This window comes from Pelophylax lessonae, assembly GCF_965119305.1.
Source record: "Pelophylax lessonae genome assembly, chromosome: 6".
NCBI lineage: Eukaryota > Metazoa > Chordata > Amphibia > Anura > Ranidae > Pelophylax > Pelophylax lessonae.
Genome location: NC_138773.1, coordinates 263,085,226 through 263,107,325, shown reverse-complemented (window position 1 = coordinate 263,107,325; position 22,100 = coordinate 263,085,226). Strand labels below are relative to the sequence as shown.

The window sequence follows — 22,100 nt, the reverse complement described above, 5'->3', positions numbered from 1 at the left end:
GCAAGTCCAAACCTGGAAGTATGGAATTCAAAATTATATAATATATTATCCAGGGATTCAATTAGTTTATCTTGCTGACCCTTGCTTGTTTGCAGTCTTTAAAGCTTTCCACCTGCCTTGGCCAAACCCATATTTAGGTTTAAGTTTCAAATGTAATATCATCTGATTGCATTTTGTAGCTAGGATTCGTTGTTTGTGGCTATGTTGCTTTGCCTACAGGGTATGTCTACCTTGCCATATTAACAGATCTATAGGCCCTTGGATTTTGCACCACAAAAATCACTGATCATAACATGCATTGGAAATTTTTATGCACTACTCATTTTGGATTTTCACTAGTACACTGTGTACGGCTTGGCATGACATAGGAAGCTGATCTCCACAACATGATCCCACAAGTTTCAAAAAATTGCAAATGATCAATGCTTTGGTCATCAAAAACTAAGCAAGCCATTTTGAAGGATTTATCATTTAAGATATGGAAATAATGGAATACTGTCAAATGCTAGGAGTAAAGAAACTATTAAGTCTTTAAATTGAATGGTCATAACACTGAACCTAAATACATGAGGCATTACATTTCACTGACAAAATGGCAAACTTTAAAGAATCGCTCCCGTCTGATACATATGTCATTGTCTGTCACATATGTGTGCATTGCAATGCAATGGTAAGCATTGATTAAAAAAAAAAAAAAAACTCAACTTGAATTGGCACACTGCAGGTCAATAAATACCCAAAATGCAACATGCTGGAGTTTTGGTCACCACAAAACATTGCAATGGAAAGCCATGATTTTGCGTGTGCTTGAGAATGCAGCAAAAATGCATGATAAAGCATCTGGTTGAAATTTTAGGTAATACTCATACTCACATTGCTTATCTACAGTCTAAGCTCCTCTGTGCTCAGAGTCTGGATCAGCCTTCTATGGCAGTCTGGATCTGCCATGTGGAAAGACTATATTTTACTCCTAAAACAAAAGCTATTGACTTCCTTTCCAACTACTTAACATAGAAAAGTTTAGAACAGTTTGGGGGGTTGTTAAAGGGGTCAATAAAGGGATGGCACATGTTAAAGTGAGAATACCAAAATAAGAACAAAACTGAGGTGGAACATGGGCAGCTTAGGACAAGGTTTAAAGTATCTTTCGTTTTACCAGTGATAGATTGGTGGATAATACAAATAGTTTATGAATTTATGTCCATAGAAAATTCTTAAAAAAGGAAAGACCACCAAATGAACAATACTAACATGTATATGGTATGAAGCGTATTACGACACATACTGATGATTTTTTTAATTTCTTGATGTTGTCAGCATTTATTTGGACGGCACCTGTGCATTTTCCTGTGTTTAGGATATACATTTTTTGTTTGATTAGAGACCAATGTGCAACCATTTGTTGCTACCTTTCTCTGATGGAGTAGACCTTTTTGTTCCAGAGAATGCATCAGAATGTGAAGGCCAAATCAGACTTTTTTTTAAAATAAATATATTATGGACAACTAGTTTATATACATTTGTTTGATGTCAAGATGATGCTTAAAAACGGAAGTGTCAATTATACCAATATGTTACTCACATACATTTTAATGTGTAGCAATATTTCCAGGCTGCCATCAGTACCGGTAACACTCCCAACACATTTAAGTTGTGAACCCAGGTGTGAGAACTGAGACAATGACCATTCCGGCATCTTTGGTTTGTTTTGTTTATTGTATATTGGGGATGGGAGAAGGGAATGAGTGGGATACTGCTCTGGCTCTGCTAGGCTTAACTGGGACTTTGTACAAAAATGCTCACTAGCGCTGTCTTGACGCCAGCTGAATGCCGACTAGCGCTTCCTGACGCTTCAAATACTGCTTGACTGAATTAGTGCTGGAACCTCAACTTTAACTTGTTTGTTAGCTCAGAAGCTCCAGGACTGTAGAACTCTTGACTCCCGATACTCGATTTAGCTCAAAAGTCACTGAACAGCTCCCTCCAACCCTTCACTGGCTAAGGTAGCTCCTTGTCACTACTTGTGCTGCTGCAACTCTCAACTCTGTTCACTGCACACTGTACACTGACTCTTCAGGGCCCAACCACTGGTCCCCCTTTAACACTTCAGGGTCCTCTGACTAGGTACCCCCTCTAACACTTCAGGGTCCTCTGACCAGGCACCCCCTTTACACTAGCTGACTCCTGGATTCCTAGAACCTTCTCCGGAGTGGTCCCCTCTGACACTAGTTAGACCCCCAGGGGCAGTCCGTAGTACTCATAACCTTTGTAGGCTTTCCTGGAACTGGACCCCTCTCTCTCTCCGCTGGTTCTTGGCACACCGGATCCCCTCTGCAGCTCAGCTCCATACTCTTTGGATTCCCAGGCCGCCACCCGAGACACCCGCTTCCTCTGACAGGAGGAGAAACAGCCGTACTCTCCCTCCTGGGACTCTGCTTTCCGCCAAAGACACTGTGTCATGCATTCCCTCAGAACTTATACCCACTCCCAGAATCCTCTGTGGCATAATCTGCCTTCTGGGGTAGATACAGACCTGAGTGTGTCTCTGATTGAGTTTCCTCCACTGCCCAATGGGAACCCTCCCATGGAGCCAGTGGGGAGACTCCCCTTTCATGCAGACACACCTGGGAGACATGACAGCCAGCTGAAATCATGGCCCTGCTGTTAGGCAGCCAAGGCCCACTATACTTTTACCTAGCACCTACCTGTAGGGTGCTACAAGTGTATCAGGTGGCAGCTTTTAGAGCTTTTTTTATGCAGTGAACTCCCCAATTGTGATGAATGCACCACATCCTATATACAGTACATTGTACTTTTTGACAGTGGACTTTTCGGGTGCCCCAAAGATTACACTACATGCTGTAAGTGTTATCTACAAAATGTATTAATATAAAAAAGTAAAGTATTACACAGGTATACATTTATTTTAAAAAGCCCCCTGTCCACATATTTTATGGGGGCATATAACTCCCTCTAGTCACAGAACCTCCTTGGTATCCCATGTTTGTAGATATTAACAATGCGCATACATATGTAATTGTGTTAGGAGGAATTATGGGTGAGGAATTAAATAGAATGGTCCTGGGAGGGGCTCGCTCTCTTGGGACCCAGGCCCACAGGTCCAGAGCAGAAACCAGGCCGCTCCCGTGGATGGGACCGAATGCCAGGATATGGACAGCGTGGAGTGCTTTCCATGAGTGAGCCTTATTCCTGTAGGCAGACTTTCAGCAACACGGTTCCCATTGGCAGTGTGGCTCTCCAGGGTCACTTTCATCTACACTGATTCAGACACCGCTGAATCCCTGGGTTGTCCGGTGTCCAGTCTGGCACTTCTCATCTGACTGCAGGTCCTTTATCCCCCTTACTTTTCAATTGACTACATACAGGGATGGAGACACTAAGCAGTGCTCGCCAGTGTCTCACTTAAAGTCCCAAAATTGCCCATTTCTTGTATCTTACTAGGGATGGAGACGCTTGCTTTACAGGCAGGTGTCTCACTCAAAGTCCCCATTTGCCTTTAATATCTTTACCAAAGGGATGGGGGTGTGTGTTTCCCAGCTGATCACGTCTAGTTTGCACCCTATGGCTATTATACAGCCATTCGTTTTCCATTGCCAGTCATGGATTGGAGCAGATGGGGGAGGATTGGGCGATCTCCAATCCCATCTGTTTCCCATCCATCCATTAGCAGCATGTCCTTCCTTTTGTGAAGACACTCAGACACTCAGGTTGAGCAGTGTTATTTAGTGTTAGGTTCTGCAAGATACACAGGATGCCTTGTTGTTGGCCTTGCAGCTTCCGCATGCATTTGCAAATGTGTGTTAACTAAACTCCTGTTTTTAACCCATATTGTTAGACAGGTTTATTTGGTTTGTTAGCAGACTGGTGGGTAAGTACTTCAAACTAGGGACTGGCTGTTTTCCACACACCTTCATATTATCCCCCTTGCTTTTCAATTGACTACATACAGGGATGGAGACACTAAGCAGTGCTCGCCAGTGTCTTACTTAAAGTCCCAAAATTGCCCATTTCTTGGAAACTTGCCACCTCAACCCCCGCAACATCTCCAAAATATGCCCCTTTCTAACAATGACACCACAAAACTCCTAATCCACTCCCTGGTGATCTCTTACCTTGAATACTGCAGCTCCCTCCTCATTGACTTCCCTTTAAATAGGCTATCCCCTATTCAGTCCATAATGAATGCTTAGGCCAGACACATCTACATCTTTCTTCTCCCTCTTCTATCGGGGGTCATAGGTTCTCTTTGAGCCTGTTTATTATTGCTGCCTAATTCATTGTGACTACCATTTCATTGTATATTCTCTGTCATTCCGTTTAAAGCTAAAGTTTGCAATTTGAGAAATATTTCCATTTACATTCTTCTTTCTTTATTCAGTGGACCTAAAGGGGTGGCGCTACATTTATATGTTAATGGAGATATGGTATTATGTTTATGTCATAGGTGCTTATAGGGAGGAGATTTTCAGATTAAATGTCCATTGGATGGTCATTCTACCTAGGGGTAGACAATTAAAGTAAAATCCTCCAGATGCATGAGGGTAAACGAAAGCCTCGTACACACGATCAGATTATCGGACCGTTTTTGTCTGTTTTTTGTTGCATGCTAGTCTCATATCGAAAGTGAAGAGGTTACTTTCATACGAAAATTCTCATACAACAGAATTCAACTTCAGAAGTAATGTCATGTGTTCAATTTTTTTTTGGATGTATTCTTTTGTTTCCGAGCATGCGTAGTCTTGCTCTTACAATTTTTTCCCAACAAAAACTGTACTAATTAAATGAAAATTTGACGCTGTGTAAAAATTTTATAGCCTGCACATCCAGTTTCTGTCATCTGAAAATTCATAATCGGCTGTCAAAAGCACTATACTAACAATCCGCAAAATCGGCAGGTCGTTTGTTGGATGAAATTTTACTTCCTATTTCTTATCATATGTACGGGGCCTTAAGCGTTGATAACTCACCTGAACATCTTCAATCAATGAGTACATTGTTAATTATAAAAATGTCCAAGAATTCAGAAGCTATCAGAAGAGTGTCAAAAGAGTACTGACTATGTCGTCCTTCGGAACTAATAATTCCCTGCATTGGGCTTTGCACCCAATATGCAAGAATGCGAAGTACACAGGTGCTGCTAAAAAAAAAACAATGGTATACAGGTCCTACCAGGCATATTGTAACACAAACTGTGTATTTTTGCTAGCTATAAGCACAAAAGGTACCTCACACTGAACTAACTCATGGACTTGCACAGGTGTTGTTCATAAGCCACAGATAACTTTAGTTCCTTCAAGTCCCAACAAAGCAGACTATTTCTTTGGTTCAAAAATATGTTCAGTTTCATTATTTTTTTCTTCTCTCTGACCTTGACGTTCTCATTACTCTATCCCTGTCATCGTCAGATATCTTCTCAGAGCACCACAATACAGTATTTGTTTTGTCCTAGTTCCGGGTGACATGTGTCAAACAGGGAATGGTGTACTTAGTCATATCCAAACACAATATAAGCTTTTTATTGCTAGATCCCCCCACCCTTCCAGATCTATCTTTTCTTTCCTTGTTTCACCTTGTTTAATTTTACTGATTAGTAATCTGTATAAAACTGTTCTGTTATTCTTTCTGTTTGTTTTTCCTAGTTTTACTATTAAAGTAATGTAAGCCCTAAACCATAAGTTGGAAATACTAGATATGTCAGCTAACCTAGGTAAACACATGTAAAAACTGTAAGATAAGTATAATACAGGAATTAATCCAAAGTTGAAGGCTTGTTATTCTCATTTATGAATAAATAGGGCCTCCCAGGAGCAGTAAATATGGCCTGTGTAGCCTGTGCTGTTAAATGGGTTTCCTAAAAGAAAACAAGGGGCCTTGGAGTTGTCACTAGGTTAGATCAAGGGTGTCAGCTATGCAAGAGGAAAAGGACAGCCTTTTATCAGATACCAAACTTAGGGCTCTTTCACACGGCCGCTCCGTGTGTCCGCAAATCATCCTATTTTTTTGCGGATGATTTGCGGACATAATGTAAGTGAATGGCATTGCGGATGTCAGCGGAATACCATCCGCTGACATCCGATTTTCCTCCTTTCAGTTCTGTTCCGTTTTTTGGAATGGAACAGAACCCTATTTTTTCATCCGTTCAAAAAACGGAAAGGAAGGAAAATCGGATGTCAGCGGTGTCATCCGCTGACATCCGCAATGCCATAGACTTACATTATGTCCGCATATCATCCGCAAACGGATGGGATGATATGCGGACATATGGAGCGGATGACACAACTGTCATCCGCTCCGTGAAAAAAAAAAAAAAAAAGTCCCGCAGCGGAGAAGAAATCCGGAGCGGCCGTGTGAAAGAAGCCTTACTCTGAGTGCAGGTCCATGAGTCAACTGGCACCAGACTGTCCAACATGACCCACTTTATAAGGTATAAAAAAACCTTCTCCTGAATTCTCTCTGCCTATCTACCTCAGTTTAGTCAATGAACTCATGTGAAGAACAAAAATGTAAAATATACTGCAAATTACCAGTCCTAAGATGTGGTGTCTGCTTTTGATTTCTTTTTTTCAGGCAGAGAAATTTTGGTCAAGATACATGGGGAATTTTACACTCAACACCAACATAATAAAATGCTCTCAATGGCACTGTATATTCATATTCAACAGACCAATATGAGCCAAATAATTGTAGTTCAATGTTGGGGTTTACATACAATTTACATACAATTTCATTTTTTTATATATGTGAGAACTGAGACAATGACCATTCCGGTATCATTGGTTTATTTTGTTTATTTTGTAATGGGGATGGGAGAAGGGAATGAGTGGGATACTCCTCTGGCTCAACTAGGTTCAACTTGGACACTGTACAGAAAAATGCCTGTTAGCGCTGTCTTGGTGCCAGCTGAATGCCGGCCAACGCTCCCTGGCGCTTGAAGATACTGTTCTGCTGAACTGTGCTGAAACTTCGACTTTAATACTCTGATTAACTCAGAAGATCCAGGACTGTAAGACAATTGACTCCTGACACTCTGTTTATCTCAAAAGTCCGGTGAACAGCTCCCTCCAGCCCTTCACTGACTGAGGTAGTTCCGTGTAAATGCTTGGGCTGCTGCAACTCTTAACACTGTACACTTCACACTGTACACTTGACTCTTCAGGGTCCAACCCCTGGCGCCCCCTCTACACTTCAGGGTCCTCTCACTAGTCACCCCCTCTAACACTTCAGGGTCCTCTTCCCAGGCACCCCCTCTAAAACTTCAGGGTCCTCTTGCTAGGCACCCCCTTGACACTAGCTGGCTCCCGGATCCCTGGGACCTTCACCAGAATCCTCTGCGGCAGATCTGCCTTCTGGGGTAGATACAGGCCTGAATGGACCACTGATTGGGTTTCCTCCACTGCCCAATGAGAATCCTCTCATTGAGCCAGTGGGGAGACTCCCCTCTCAGCAGCAACACCTGGGAGACATGACAGCCCAGCTGAAAAACCATGGCCCTGCTGTTAGGCAGCCAAGGCCCACTATGCTTTTACCTAGCACCTACCTTGTAGGGTGCTACATATATATATATATATATATATATATATATATATATATATATATAGATGGCCTAAATTCTCCTGGGAATTGACAAATATAAGTCCTGACTGGCTCCAGCTCTCACAGAGATGCCGCAGGCTGAAAACGAGCCTGAACCTTGTTCTCGAAAATTTACCATAGTGTCTCTTTGGTATCGAGGTCCAGCGACTGCGGCGCCCAGGAAAGGTACAGGACTTTGTCTGCATGAGTATCAAACCACGATTTGACAGCACCATCTAAATCAGAGAAATGTGAATCAGAGTATTATTGTCTTAATATCGATCGTTAGTCCACAATTTATGGGTGTTGCCTTCTTCTGAGCATTAATATCAGTCACTAGTGGTTTAGTAAAAAGAACAAAAAAAAGGGCGCACCGACCTAGCGCATTATCCTCAATAAAAGGCTTTATTTAAGTGACATTAAAAATGACTACTCACAGACGTAGATAAAATTAAAACGTATCAAGCTGGATTGCTCAAATGTCCGTGTTTAGTCCATATAATCGTCCATGACCGATGAGATGACTGATGCGTTTCGAGGCCTAGCCTCTTCCTCAGAGCCACCTAGTGGTTTAGTAATTGCAGCTCAACGTGAATGGTGTTCCCTCCGCACAGTTTTTGTGCACATGAGCTTTGGAAGACCGAGATTGAGCTCGGCAGTCACTTTTGCAGCTATTGTTTTCTTATCCCACACTCCTGCGCAATGTCTTTTTGTCTCTTTCGGTCAGTTGACCACATTGACCTTGCGACACCGCAAATAAAATTGCCAACTTCAGTCAAAGAGGCACCAGTTTAGTGGGCACCAACAATTTGCCTTCTTTGAAACTCAGTAATCTCTGACATGTATTACTAGCAGTACACACAGTTAATGAGGAAAGTGAGGCTCCCCACCTGTCAACTGTTAGCTAGGTGTCTCATCACACAGCAGAAGCAAAAGAATGTTACATCACTTCTGCTTTCAACATGAAACATGTCGTCACTTTCACACCTGCAAATTATGTAGTGTTTCCATACCCCTGTCAAGGGCATGCGAGTAGACAACATGGTTCCTCTAGACAGACTTCTGTGCCCCTTCACAGACTAATTCATGCCTTCTCTTATAGATGTAGGATTTTGGCTAATGCTTAAGTGCATATGCGCATACACGTGGACATCAGCGTGCTCACGTGCACTTGTGACAGATGTTGGCGTCAAATGGGCTATTTAGATTGTGTCAGAGCTCAGGATCAGTGCTGCTTTGTCTCTCAGCCTTCCCCGTATCCTGTGATTCTGCATTCTGATTCCAGTGGCTTGTACCTAGATCATTCTCTTGCCTGCTCCTTTGTACCTGATCCATTCTGCCAGTGTATGACCCAGCCTTCCTGACTCTGCTAATCTTCCTGAGGTTTCCTGTACTTGCCTTACATGCTGCTGTGCCTGCTTTTCTACAGTCTGATACCAGTGCATTCCTCACATGCCCGCTGTTGCCAGCACCAGCTGTCATCCACCAGCTGGCTACCAGCCCGCCTGCTTCACTGAAGACTACTGATGACCTCTCTATACACTGCATATATATCTATATATATATATATATATATATATATACTGTATATATATCTATACACTTATATGTATATATGTGTAGTTATGTAATCCGAAATAGAACACAGGGTTTGATTTACTAAAGGCAATTAGGCTTTGCCTTGACATTGCCCCAGAGCTTAGTGAATGAGTTGAAATTGACTACCATCATTCAGTCATGTGCAAGCAAAATTCACTAAGCTCTGGGGCAAATTCCCTTGCAAAATGAACAGTCTATTTGCCTTAGTAAATTAACCTTGCAGTCTCTAATAGAATAATGCCTGGCATCACCAGATATACAGCAGATAAGTGACAGATTCCTCAACAAGCTCCTTAAGCTAGTATCCATCTAGCCTTGTTACAGTAAAGAAATGGCCCTTCTGTTGTAAAATAAACAGCTTTAGGGTCCTTTCTCCCCTAACTCTAACACTTGATGCTGCCAGATAGCTCAGACATCTGCAATACTGACACATTGTCAAGGTCTTACCTTGCCTTCCTGTTGGCAGCCATCTTGGACATGTGCAGACTGCTGTCTCTTATAAGCTCTGTTTGCGTCATCACTTGCCTGCTGCCTGGGCGTCGCTCAGTGATGTTGCACACCTGACTATATATTTCACCTGATATCTTGCTGTCATTGCCCCCGTGTTTGTGCTCCAAGGTGCATCACTACTAGCAGTCTTCTGTTCTCTATGTTCCTCCGTGCATGACATGGCTTGGTTTACAACTTTCCTGGCTCTTGATCTCACATCAGCAGACGATCCCGCATCGCAGACAATTGGGCATCAGCAGAATTCCTGCTACTGGACTCGACCCTGGCTTGGATGACTACCCGCTTCTAGACTCGATCCCAGTTTGGATGACTACCCGCTTCTGGGCTTAACCCCGGCTGTTCCTGATTTCGCTCCTCACTCTTGCTTTGCAGTTATTGTTTTTTCCCTAATAAACTGCTTTATTTTACGTGCATCTTCTTGTGGTCTGGTTTCCTGGCACCCTGACACACAGGCTATGTAATTTCAAATTCGCTGCTGTTGCCCAGTACCCACACAACCCCTACAGTGATCTGCACCAAGCAGCCATTTTGAATCTGCCATCATTACAACCCCCTCCACAGGTTCAGCAGGCAGCTATGACCGGGGGAGGCTCTGTGTTGCAGGTCTGATAGGTGGAAGAATATTAGGACCCCGCCCCATGTGGCCAGTGCTAATTTTGTCCTTGCATGACAGTGCTTTTAATCCATTCCTACTGTATACAAAACTAAAAGTATAGATACATATCAATCTAAACAAATGTGTACAATCAGCTAAAATTGTATGTCAAAGCAAAAAAAAAAAAACTTTTTATTATATCTTTTCAATCCTCATTATGTTTATACCTTCAAAAATGCTGTAAATACAGAAAAATACATGTTGATCTGCTAGAAATTGAGTGTGCTTCTAATTTCTTCTTTGGGCTGACAACAGAGTGTCCTTACTACACTAAGATCTCAACCAATGTTGTTGGCCTCACATGCTAGACAACATTTCCCTAACCCCCAACCTTCTCTGTCCCACTCTACATGCATACATTTTTACCCAGCAAATTAAAGCTACTTAGTAGTAAATATTATCCACAGCGCTAGAATTCATATGTAATAAACACAAATCATACACTGTTGTGACAATAAAATATTCATAACCCCCAATAGTAATAAAAATTAGGAAAGTGTGACAATTTTGCACTGCTCTTCCCATATAAGTGCATATATCACAGTGTAAAATCAGTCCATCAGTGCAAGTTCATCTTCCATAAAAAAACTGCAAACTTTTGACCTCTAGCTGTTAGCATAAGAGTCAAAAGAGCTTTAGATGTTATCCTGGCTCCTCCTCATAGTCTTGTATTATTCACTTCTCCTCCTGGGCTCTCTTTGGCTGTCACGTTGGTTAAAAAAACTCACATCAGCTTCTACCAAAATTCAGAAGTGCTTCACAGACCGGAAGTGACGTCACCGGAAACCTCATCCAATGCTTTTCACCACTCCTACAGAGCGTCTTCAGGAACAAGACTACCAACAGCCTGCGAACATACAATATGTAGGCAAAGGGCTCTTGGGAGATGTAGTTCTGGGAAAGTGTATTTGTTATTAGGGACTGACCTTCCAGCAGCTGCACCTGCTAAAATTTTATATAACTGGTGATGAGTGAAATCACAGAAAATGGTGCTGAAGCCGTTGTTTCTCTATATAGGAACAATGTGAAAGAAAAAAAAATAATGCTTGGACATGCTCATGAGAAAGGAAGATTTAAGGTGAATATTTGGGCCACACCTGGACAAACCCTTTGAATGGATCCAAGGTGGCTGAGTCACCTACATATGGAAAATAGAAATATATTATAAAGAATAGTAACGCTTTTTTAAATATGTAGGGTTAAAGCACTGAGGCCCCCAGTTCAAATCCTGGCCAGGACACTATCTGCATGGAGTTTGCATTTCTCCCTGTGCTTATGTGGGTTTCTTCCAGGTACTCTGCTTTCCTCCCACACTCCAAAGACATGCTGGTAGGTTAATTGGCTCCTGTCTAAAATTGGCCCTAGTATGTGTATGTGAGATAGGGAACTTAGATTATAAGCTCCCTAATGGCAGGGACAGATGTAAATGTATAGTATGTAAAGAGCTGCATAATAAGTAAAAAATAATTCCCTCTTGAAACAATAAAAGTATATTTCACATTGCTTAATTCACGTTACTGTTCTGTGATCTATTATGGATTGTGTCGGATTCCCTTTAAGAGCCTAATGCAACACACAAACAACAAATGCAGAAAAATTATGTTTAAATCATTGTACTGGCCAATTTAAATTCAAAACGGTAATGCTAGTAATTATAAAAATGTTGACCTTCATGCTCCTGTTTCGAACATTGTTATACAAGTCCTCATTAAATTCTCTTGTCTTGACTCTGCACCATTATTGTGTACCACCAAGAATAGCTGGATTTATGCTTTGGTGTGCGTGTGCAAAAATTAAAGGACATTTCAGTCATTTCTGCCCTTTGATCAGGTTTATTTTATCCCTGCCAAATACAGTTAATCTCCACTTTAATATACATCAGCTGAGATCATGAATTAGACAATGAAATGTCTAATTAACTATTTAACCACCAATTGCTGTACCTTAGGGCAAGTGTATAAGCTGTCACAAAAAGAGTTATTAGTAGCCAGTGTTACTGGCCTTAGCACAAGCTCACTTATTGAAATTATCCTTCTTTCTGATACTAAGCAATAGGCTAAAGTGACTAAATTATAATACATATAATATTTGCCATACTGATCCTTATTTTCATCCATGTGATTGTTATTTCCAGCTCCCATTTCTGAAAATATGGAATGGGCTACAAGACCATCTCCAAGACCATCTCCAAGACCATCTCCAAGACCATCTCCAAGACCATCTCCAAGACCATCTCCAAGCAGCTTGGTGAGAGGGTGACAACATTTGGTGCGATTATTTGCAAATGGAAGAAGCACAAAATAACTGTCAATCTCCCTTGGTCTGGGGCTCCATGCAAGATCGCAACTCGCGGAGTTTCAAAGACCATGAGAACGGTGAGGAATCAGCCCAGAACTACACGGGAGATTCTTGTCAATGATCTCAAGGCAACTTGGGCCATAGTAGTGCCCGCAAGCTCCCCCTGCTCAAGAAAGCACATGTACAGGCCTACATCTGAAGTTTGCGAATGAACATCCTAATGATTCAGAGGAGAACAAGGTGAAAGTCTTGTGGGCAGATGAGACCAAAATAGAGCTCTTTGGCATCAGCTCATCTTGCCGTGTTTGGAGGAGGAGGAATGCTGCCTATGACCCCAAGAATACCATCCCCACCATCAAACATGGAGGTTGAAACATAATGCTTTGGGGGTTTTTTTCTGCTAAGGGGACAGGACAACTTCACTGCATAAAAGGGACGATGGACGGGGCCATGTACCATCAAATCTTGGGTGCGAACCTCCTTCCCCCAGCCAGGGCATTGAAAATGGGTTGCAGATGGGTATTCCAGCATGACAATGACCCAAAACACACAGCCTAGGCAACAAAGGAGTGGCTCAAGAAGAAGCACATTAAGGTCCTGGAGTGGCCTAGCCAGTTTCCAGAACTTAATCCCATAGAATATATGTGGAGGGAGCTAAAGGTTCGAGTTACCAAACGTCAGCCTTGAAACCTTAATGACTTGGAGAGGATCAGCAAAGAGGAGTGGGACAAAATCGCTCCTGAGATGTGTGCAAACTTGGTGGCCAACTACAAGAAACGTCTGACCTCTGTGATTGCCAACAAGGGTTTTACCGCCAAGTACTAAATCATGTTTTGCGAAGGGATCAAATACTTTTTTCACTCATTAAAATGCAATTCAATGTATAACTTTTTTGAAATGCGTTTTCTTGATATTTTTGCTGTTATTCTGTCTCTTACTGCTAAAATAAACCTACCATTAAAATTATAGACTGATCATTTCTTTGTCAGTGGGCAAACATATATCAAATCAGCAGGGGATCAAATACTTTTTTCACTCATTAAAATACAAATCAATTTATAACTTTTTTGAAATGCATTTAATGGATATTTATGTTGTTATTCTGTCTCTTACTGTTAAAATAAACCTACCATTAAAATTATAAACTAATGATTTCTTTGTCAGTGGGCAAACCTATGAAATTAGTCGGGGATCAAATACCTTTTTCCCTGACTGTATGTCAAAGAATAGTTGGTAAATTGGGCAATGGGCAGAATTACTCTCCCTATTATTTGGTTCCTTATTTGTGCACCAAGTGCAGGTAAAATTACTTTGAGCATAGAATATTTTATCCAGCTGGTATTATAATGGGAGTTGCATCATAATGCCATCATATTGTATTTGTGTTATCACCTTTCCCTTAGTAAGTTAGGCACCGCCACAAAATTATGCGTGCACGTTACCTTCCACTGTTTTTTCAAGGTTCATCAGAAACCACCAGTGTAAAAGTATAATATAAAGGTGATGATGGATGGATCTTGCAGCAAAGAAGCTTTGTTTACAGAATCCAACATGCAGTAAAAGTAATTGCAAGTACAAAAAGTTTGCAGATCTCAAACAATTGAAGTACTAGTATACCTATGATCAGCAGAATGATTTAGGTAGTTTGTTACATGAATGAAAAAATTAGTTACTAGTCAAGGTTTACCCTGCATACAGAGATTCCTTCCCAGCCATATATGCAACAGCCTAGCTATCACTTTCTTGCCACTAAACCTGTCCCAAATAGGTGCCATGACCAGACACGACCACTGGCTGGATCTGTCTGTAGGCTGGAGAGAGACCAAGTGGTAGGAACCCCCAAGGGAAGGAGCATCACACATCAACATCACTAGGCTGCATTCGCCTAGTAAAGTGCTCTCCTAAGGGCTTCAGTTTCTATGCATGTTCCAAAAAGCAGAAGCAGTGACTTTAATCTTGTCTCTTTTCTTAGTTTTTTTTTTTTTAATCAAACGGTTCTTTATTGAACAGAAAAAACAATGTAAATAACAGTAACAGGGTATTACAGTAATCCACAAATAATTAGCCAAGCAATGATCAGAACATCTGGGCGTGAACATCAGAAGGTAATAACAGCAAGTGCACATTCTTGAAAATATCTTAGACAAGTAACAACAAAGTGGAACAACTACACGACCTTGTAAAGCGGGAAAATCAATAGCATTGTGAACGATCTATGGACCATGGCATTATGTAGGAGGGGGGGTGGTTTCACCAGGACCTGCACATGTCTCCGGGGCACGAACCCATCTGTCCCATATCTTAGTAAATTTTGTGGGACATCCACGATGCGTATACAGAAGTTTTTTGTACGGGACAGTAGCATTGACCTCCCTCAGCCAGTCATGAAAAGTAGGAGGTCGGTCTCGCATCCAACTTCTCGCAATCAGCTTTCGGGCAGAGAACAGGGTCTCATGTAGGAAAACAGTAGTAAACTTATCCATGCTGACATCAGGAAAAATTCCTAATAGACACGGTTTGGGGACCAGTGAGAGGGGAGAGCCCATGGTGTCATGCAGGAATTTGACTATCTGTGCCCAGAATCCCTGAACCTCCGGGCAGCTCCAAATCAAATGGTAAAAGGTTCCCCGTTCCCGTTTACACATAGGGCAGGCGTCCGAGGTGTCCCGTCTGTATTTGGCCGTCAGAATAGGGGTAAGGTATGCTCGATGAAGGATATAAATCTGCGTGAGGCGGTCGGACAATTTAGGGGAAGCCAATTTACAAGTGTCAAGGGCATCACTCCACTCGTCATCCTCCAGATCTCCCACGTCCTCCTCCCACCTAGCTTTAGGAGCATAAGCCAGAACAGTGGATGCCGGCTCGTGCAACATAGTATATAAAATTGAAATGAGGTGACTAGGGTTCTAGCAACTAACCACCTCCAGCACAGGAACAGGAGGAAGTTCGGGCAGAGGCTGAGGAAATTGTGCCTGGAAAGCATGTCTCAGTTGGAGGTAACGATAACGCATATAAGGGGGAAGATGGAACCTGTCTGAGAGGGACTCAAAGCTCCTAATAGTACCATTAGCAAGGATATGTGACAAGAAAATGACACCGTGTCGGACCCATACATGCACATCCGGTACAGTCAGGAACTCAGGGAGGGAGGCATTACACCACAAAGGGGTATATTCGTGAAGGCCCGGGAGGGACAGCTTGCACGAAACCACGTCCCACAGCCTCCGATAGTGATACAACATTGAAGTCCTGCTGTCCCTGTTAACCGCTCCCTGAACACCCGAAACAATGACAGACAGCGGATCTGGGAGTGCATGGGTCCGAGACGGCACAAGGAGCGCCAGGAATCTATCCCTATCAGATGAATTAAAATGGAAAAAATGAGACAGCTGAGCTGCAATATAATATAAATTAAAATCCGGGAGAGCCATCCCTCCAAGAGTGGTAGCATTCTTCAGCTTCCGCCAGGACAGCTTGTGCCTGGAAGTTCCCCAGACAAACGGTTTAAGAAGAGATTCCAGCTGAAGAAAGTATCGGAGTGGAAGATACATCGGGGAATGCCACAAGACATAGAGTAGTTTTGGAAGCAACACCATTTTTATGAGGTTGATGCGTCCCATAACCCCCAGTGGCAGTCGGGCCCAAGTTTGAGTCCGTGTTTTGACCATGGTAAGGAGAGGTAGTAAGTTGTCCGGGACATAATCAGACGCCCTCTTTGTGACGTGAACTCCCAAATACCTAATGCGGTCCACTCTACACAAGGGGAACTCCAGGCTATGGGGAATCGACGAGATGTCGTCAATGGGCAGGATTTGGGACTTATCCCAGTTGATTTTTAAGCCCGAAAAGTGGCCATAGCGGCCGATCAGGGACAGCGCAGTATGGAGAGAAGCCTCCGGGTCCGCAAGAAACAACAGCGCGTCGTCCGCGTACATGCTAATTCTTTCCTCAAAGGGCCCTACACGTAAGCCGCCTATATCCGGGTGGGTCCTGATAGCAATGGCCAGCGGTTCCGCAACTAGAGCGTATAACAACGGGGACAGCGGGCATCCCTGGCTCGTCCCTCTGCTAAGGGGGAAAGGATCAGATGTCCAGCCGTTGGCCAACACTCTGGCCACCGGGGCCTGGTACAGCACCTGCACCCAGCGGACAAAATGGGGGCCAAAGCCAAACCCCTCCAGGCATCGCCAAAGAAACCCCCACTCGACTGAGTCGAAAGCCTTGGCGGTGTCAAGGGACACCACCACTCTAGCTCCCACATTGTCATGCGTGGCCTGTAAATTCATAAATAGCCTTCGCAAATTGAAGGAAGTGTTCCTGCCGGGCATAAAGCCCGACTGGTCAGTGTGGATCAGGGAGAGGATGACCTTGTTAACCCGAATGGACAAAAGCTTGGCCAAAATTTTCACGTCCACCTGGAGAAGGGATATGGGCCTATAGGACTCTGGACGTTGCGGATCCTTACCAGGTTTAGGTATTAGAACCACCAGCGCCTCTCTCATGGACGGGGGCAGGGTAGAGGTCTCGAAGATACCAGTAAATAGTGCCAACAGGCGGGGAGCCAAGTCTTCAGCGTAAGTTGCATAGAATTCAATTGGGAGACCGTCTAGGCCGGCGACTTGGCTCTCGAGAATTGCGATATGGCCTCCATGATCTCCTCCACCGTAAGCGGGGCCTCCAAAGACTCCACCTGCTCGGCCGACAATCGGGGAAGCTCTATGGAGGCCAAAAAGGCATTCATGGGGGAATCATCCGCCGGGGCCACAGAGGTGTAAAGATCCTGAAAGAACACCCTAAACATATCTGCCACCTGCCTGGGGTCTGCGGTCAAGGAACCCTGTGGTGAGCTCAATTTAATCACCACCGGGGGCCTGTCTTCGCAATGTACCAGATAAGCCAGCAGCTTACCCGCACGCTCCCCGTGCTCAAACAGTTTCTGCTTCTGAAAAAACAGCTTCCTACGTGCCCTTTCGTATTCCATCTGTGCCACCACCCTAGTCACCAGCTTGAGCTGGGCGGCTCCCTCCGGCGTTGGAGCCGCCTGAAAGGCCTGCTCTGCCGCAGCCAGGTTGCGCAGGGCTCCATTATAACTCTCTGAAGATGCAGCCTTGATCTTATTGATTTCCTGCGTTAAGTGGGATCTAGCATGTAGCTTAAATGTCTCCCAGAGCACCGACGGTGAGGCAGAATGCTCATTCTCCGCGAAAAACCGTCGCCAGACCGACGATACATCCGCTTCCTCAGGTAGAAGCCCAAGCCAATGTGGGTTCAGCCTCCACGCCGGAGGAGGGCGGTCACGGCCAAAGCCAATCTTCACCCAGTAAGGACAGTGATCCGACACACCACGAGCCGCAAACCCCGCGTCCATCAGACGTGGGAGAAGGGAAGGGGATACCAGGATAAAATCTATGCGAGACATGGATTGACGAGCAGAGGAATAACAGGAGTAGGCCAGCTTGTCAGGGTATTTAGCTCTCCAGGTGTCAAATAAATTAAATTCCGTCAACAGTCTAGCAAATCTGGTCGAGGTAGGTAAGGGAGAAGACGGGGGCACCGTATGAAGTCTGTCCAAACTGGGATTCAGGGTATTATTGAAATCCCCTAACCAGAGCACAGGTATGTGGGGGTTCGACATCATATAATCTAGGCCCTCCATGAGGACAGTGCACGAGAATGGGGGGGGCACATAATACGCCATCAACAGAAAAGGCTCCCCGCACAGCAGCACAGAAAGAAACACATATCTACCCTGAGGATCCACCAGGGACCCCCGGAGCTCGAAGTGAACAGTCTTGGCCACTAGAATAGCCACCCCCCATGAATGGGAAGTGTACATAGAGTGGAACGTCCAGCCGAGCCACGGGCGACGGAGAGCCATCTGAAGCCTGCCTTCCAGGTGGGTCTCCACCAACACCACAACATCAGCACGCTGGCTTTTAAGAAAGGCAAACACCGCCGAGCGTTTAATCCTATCACCCAGGCCCCGGACGTTCCATGTCAGAAATTTAAGTTGGGCCATAGAGTTTCGGTATCAGCCAGCCGTTCAGGAGCCCCGGGAGTCCCGCAGGACCCGCAATAATAAAAGGCACAATGCGTCGTATGGGAGCGGCCTCGGCCAGGCCCAGAAATAGTCGTTCCATTGGTACTGTAAATAGCCGTGGTACAATAAACATGGTAAGCAATATACGTTCCCACAGATACTGGTCAGTTATGAACAATAAAGAAAACAATTCCCCCCACCCTGCCCTGCACCAACCCAAACACGTGCGGGCTTCCAAATCCCATACCCAACCACAACAGAGTCTGGACCTGTAAAATTTGAGAAGATGAGGACCACAAAAAGAAACCCCCGCACAAAAATGAGGGGGAAAACAGGTCCAGTGTCTGGCCCAGGAAAACAACAGCCTGAGCATATGCCCCCACTGTCCACACAGACAGAGGAGGGGTGGTTGGTGCGCGGCTCCGCCTAACACAGAGCCCCCGGGCGAAACTTCGCTGGGTAGCAAATGCACAATTGTAGGAAAGCTAGAAAAAGAAAGAGGGAGTACCAAGAGAGAAAGAGGGAAGAGAAAGAGAGAAAGAGAAGAGAAAAAAAAAAAATAAAAGAATAAAAGGAGAAAAAAGGGGGGGGGAAAGGGGTAAGGGGAGAGGAAGAAAAGGGGTAAGGAGAAAAGAAAATCAGGAGCAGAGACAAAGATCAGAAAACAACAGACAAGAACGGAAAGGGAAAAAGGGAAAAAAGAACAGAAACCGAAAAAAGGGGAAGAGAAGAGAGGTTGGTAAGAGAGAGAAACAAGCGAAGAGGACTAGGGCCCGCCGGCCAGAGAACCTCACGGGCAGCAGCAAGCAATGACACACATGGAATCATAGAAGGAGATAGAGGAGAAGGCAGATACAAACCACATTCACCGAGACTAAGAGAAAAGGGGAGGAAGAGACACAAAGCAACATATTCAAACATTTCAAAAATACTAAGGCACACGGGAGAATTGCACGGTCCTCCTCCAGACCAGGGGATGGATCGTGGACTGGGCAGGATGCAAGGAGGATTGTAGGGCAGCGCTGGAACAGTCATAGTCACCTTCCTACTTGGGAAACAGGATGTAAACCCCTGAAAGGGGAAAAAGCTGCCAAGCAAGCAAAAGTGCCAACAATCCAGTCACCAACAGGAAACAGAGAAAGAGGCAGGGAGGAGAATTCAGTTCCGAGTGTCCAGGCGCTCCAGCCACGCTATGGCAGCCTCAGGGTCATCGAAAAAATGAACTCTGTCACCCCCCTCCACTCGCAGCCGAGCCGGAAACAACATAGCATATTTTATGTTCTTGACTCGTAGTCTTCGTTTGGCCTCAAGGAAGGTCTTGCGTTTCTTCTGCACTTCGGCCGAGAAGTCGGGAAAAATCGCAATCCGGACGTTTCCAAAAGGGATATTACCCTTTTCCCTGTTAAGACGCAGTATGGTGTCTCTGTCTCTATAGTTCAACATCTTTGCAATAAAGGTGCGGGGGGGCGCCCCCTGTGGAGGGGGCTTCCCCGATAAACGGTGGGCCCTTTCCACTGTAAATGTGGGGGAGAAGGCCTCTCGCCCATACGTATCGGTCAAGAGCTTTTCTAGGAAATCCGCCGGGTCTCTGCCCTCTGCCCCCTCCGGGAGACCAACCAACCTGATATTACACCGTCTCAGTCTATTCTCCATGTCATCCTGTTTGAGCAATAGCTGGCTCACCTGAAGCTGGAGACGCTCGGAGACATGCTGCAGGGGGGGCAGGGAATCCTCCACACCGCTGATCCTGTGTTCAGCCTCGTCGACCCGGTCTCGCAGCTTCTGTTGGTCCTGGCGGATCAGGGAGATGTCGACCTTAACCTCCTCTATTTTGGCTGTCAGGGAGGTCTGGCAGAGCGAGATCGCATCCAAGACACGAACTGTGTCTGCAGCCGCTACGCTGCCTCCCGCTCCCGCCTCGGCGCCATCTTGGGAAGAGCCCTCCTTCTCCTGGCGGCGATATTTGTCCAGTTTAGCCACGGTGTCCGTGGGTTTTTTCGGCGGCGACATGTCGCCCAGGAGTTGGGGCACAAGGAGGATGCCGTGGAGCCGAAAGAGACACCCGGGGTTCAGGATAAAAGGGAATAAAGAATGATCTGCCGGCGGAGCTCTAGTCACTAGCGTCCTACTTCATGCCGCTCCAGGCCACGCCCAGCTCTTTTCTTAGTTTTGACAAGAAGAAGGTAAGAACAGATTAGAAACAACACATTTACAGTACTTGCTCTTAAGTCCAGGATGACCTATAGACAGAAGTCCCAAAATATCAATAACATGAAACATCAAAGAAGGGGTTAAGAGATATCTACCAATGGAATGTTATGTCTGATTCAACTGTGCATGCACTGTCTTGAACCAAGCTCAGGAAAACCAGTACATGCTCTGCCATTTTTGGCGGGCGCATGTGTAGTGACATGATGCAGTGGGCGGCGCCATTTTTTAATGTGAGGGAGTCATGGCACTCATCTCAGTGAGGTCTCGGCGGTGGCATGCCTCTCATCACAGCCAGGTAAGACCAGACCCCTCTGCAGCCTGTGACCCCCTTCTATTATTACTCTCCTGTACCATGTCCGCAGCCTCTGACATCTCCTGTACCATGTCTGCAGCCTCTGTCATCTCCTATATCATATCTGCACAGCCTATGACCAACTCTTATACCATGTCCGCACAGCCTATGACCACCTCCTGTACCACGTCCGCACAACCTATGACCACCTCCTGTACCATGTCAGCAGCCTCTGACACCTCCTGTACCATGTCCGCAACCTCTGACATCTCCTATACCATGTCCCCACAGTCTATGACCACCTCCTGTACCATGACAGCAGCCTCTGGCATCTCCTGTACCATGTCCCCACAGCCTATCACCACCTCATGTACCATGTCCGCACAGCCTATGACCAACTCCTGCACCATGTTTGCACAGCTTATGACCACTTCCTGTACCATATCTGCACAGCTTATGACCACCTCCTGTACCATGAAGGCACAGCCTATGACCACCTCCTGTACCATGTCCGCAGCCTCTGACATCTCCTGTACCATGTCCACAGCTACTGACATCACCTATACCATGTCCACAGCCTCTGACATCTCCTATACCATGTCCCCACAGCCTATGACCATCTTTTGTACCATGTCCGCAGCCTCTGACATCTCCTGTACCATGTCTGCACAGCCTATAACCACCTCCTGTACCATGTCCACACAGCCTATGACCAACTCCTTTACCATGTATGCAGCCTCTGACATCTCCTGTACAATGTCCACAGCCTCTGACATCTCATGTACCATGTTCACAGCCTCTGACATCTTCTGCATCATGTCCGCACAGCCTATAACCACCTCCTGTACCATGTCTGCACAGCCTCTGATATTTTCTGTACCTCTGTGACGTTATGCTGTTGG

At 45.0% G+C, this 22,100-nt stretch overlaps 1 protein-coding gene across 2 annotated transcripts in view; it reads right to left on the bottom strand.

Annotated features, from left to right (window-relative positions):
• The window catches only part of GRB14 (growth factor receptor bound protein 14), a 95,942-nt gene that overhangs the window by 61,993 nt on the left and 11,849 nt on the right, over positions 1-22,100 (bottom strand). The gene's annotated exons all lie outside the window — the stretch shown is intronic.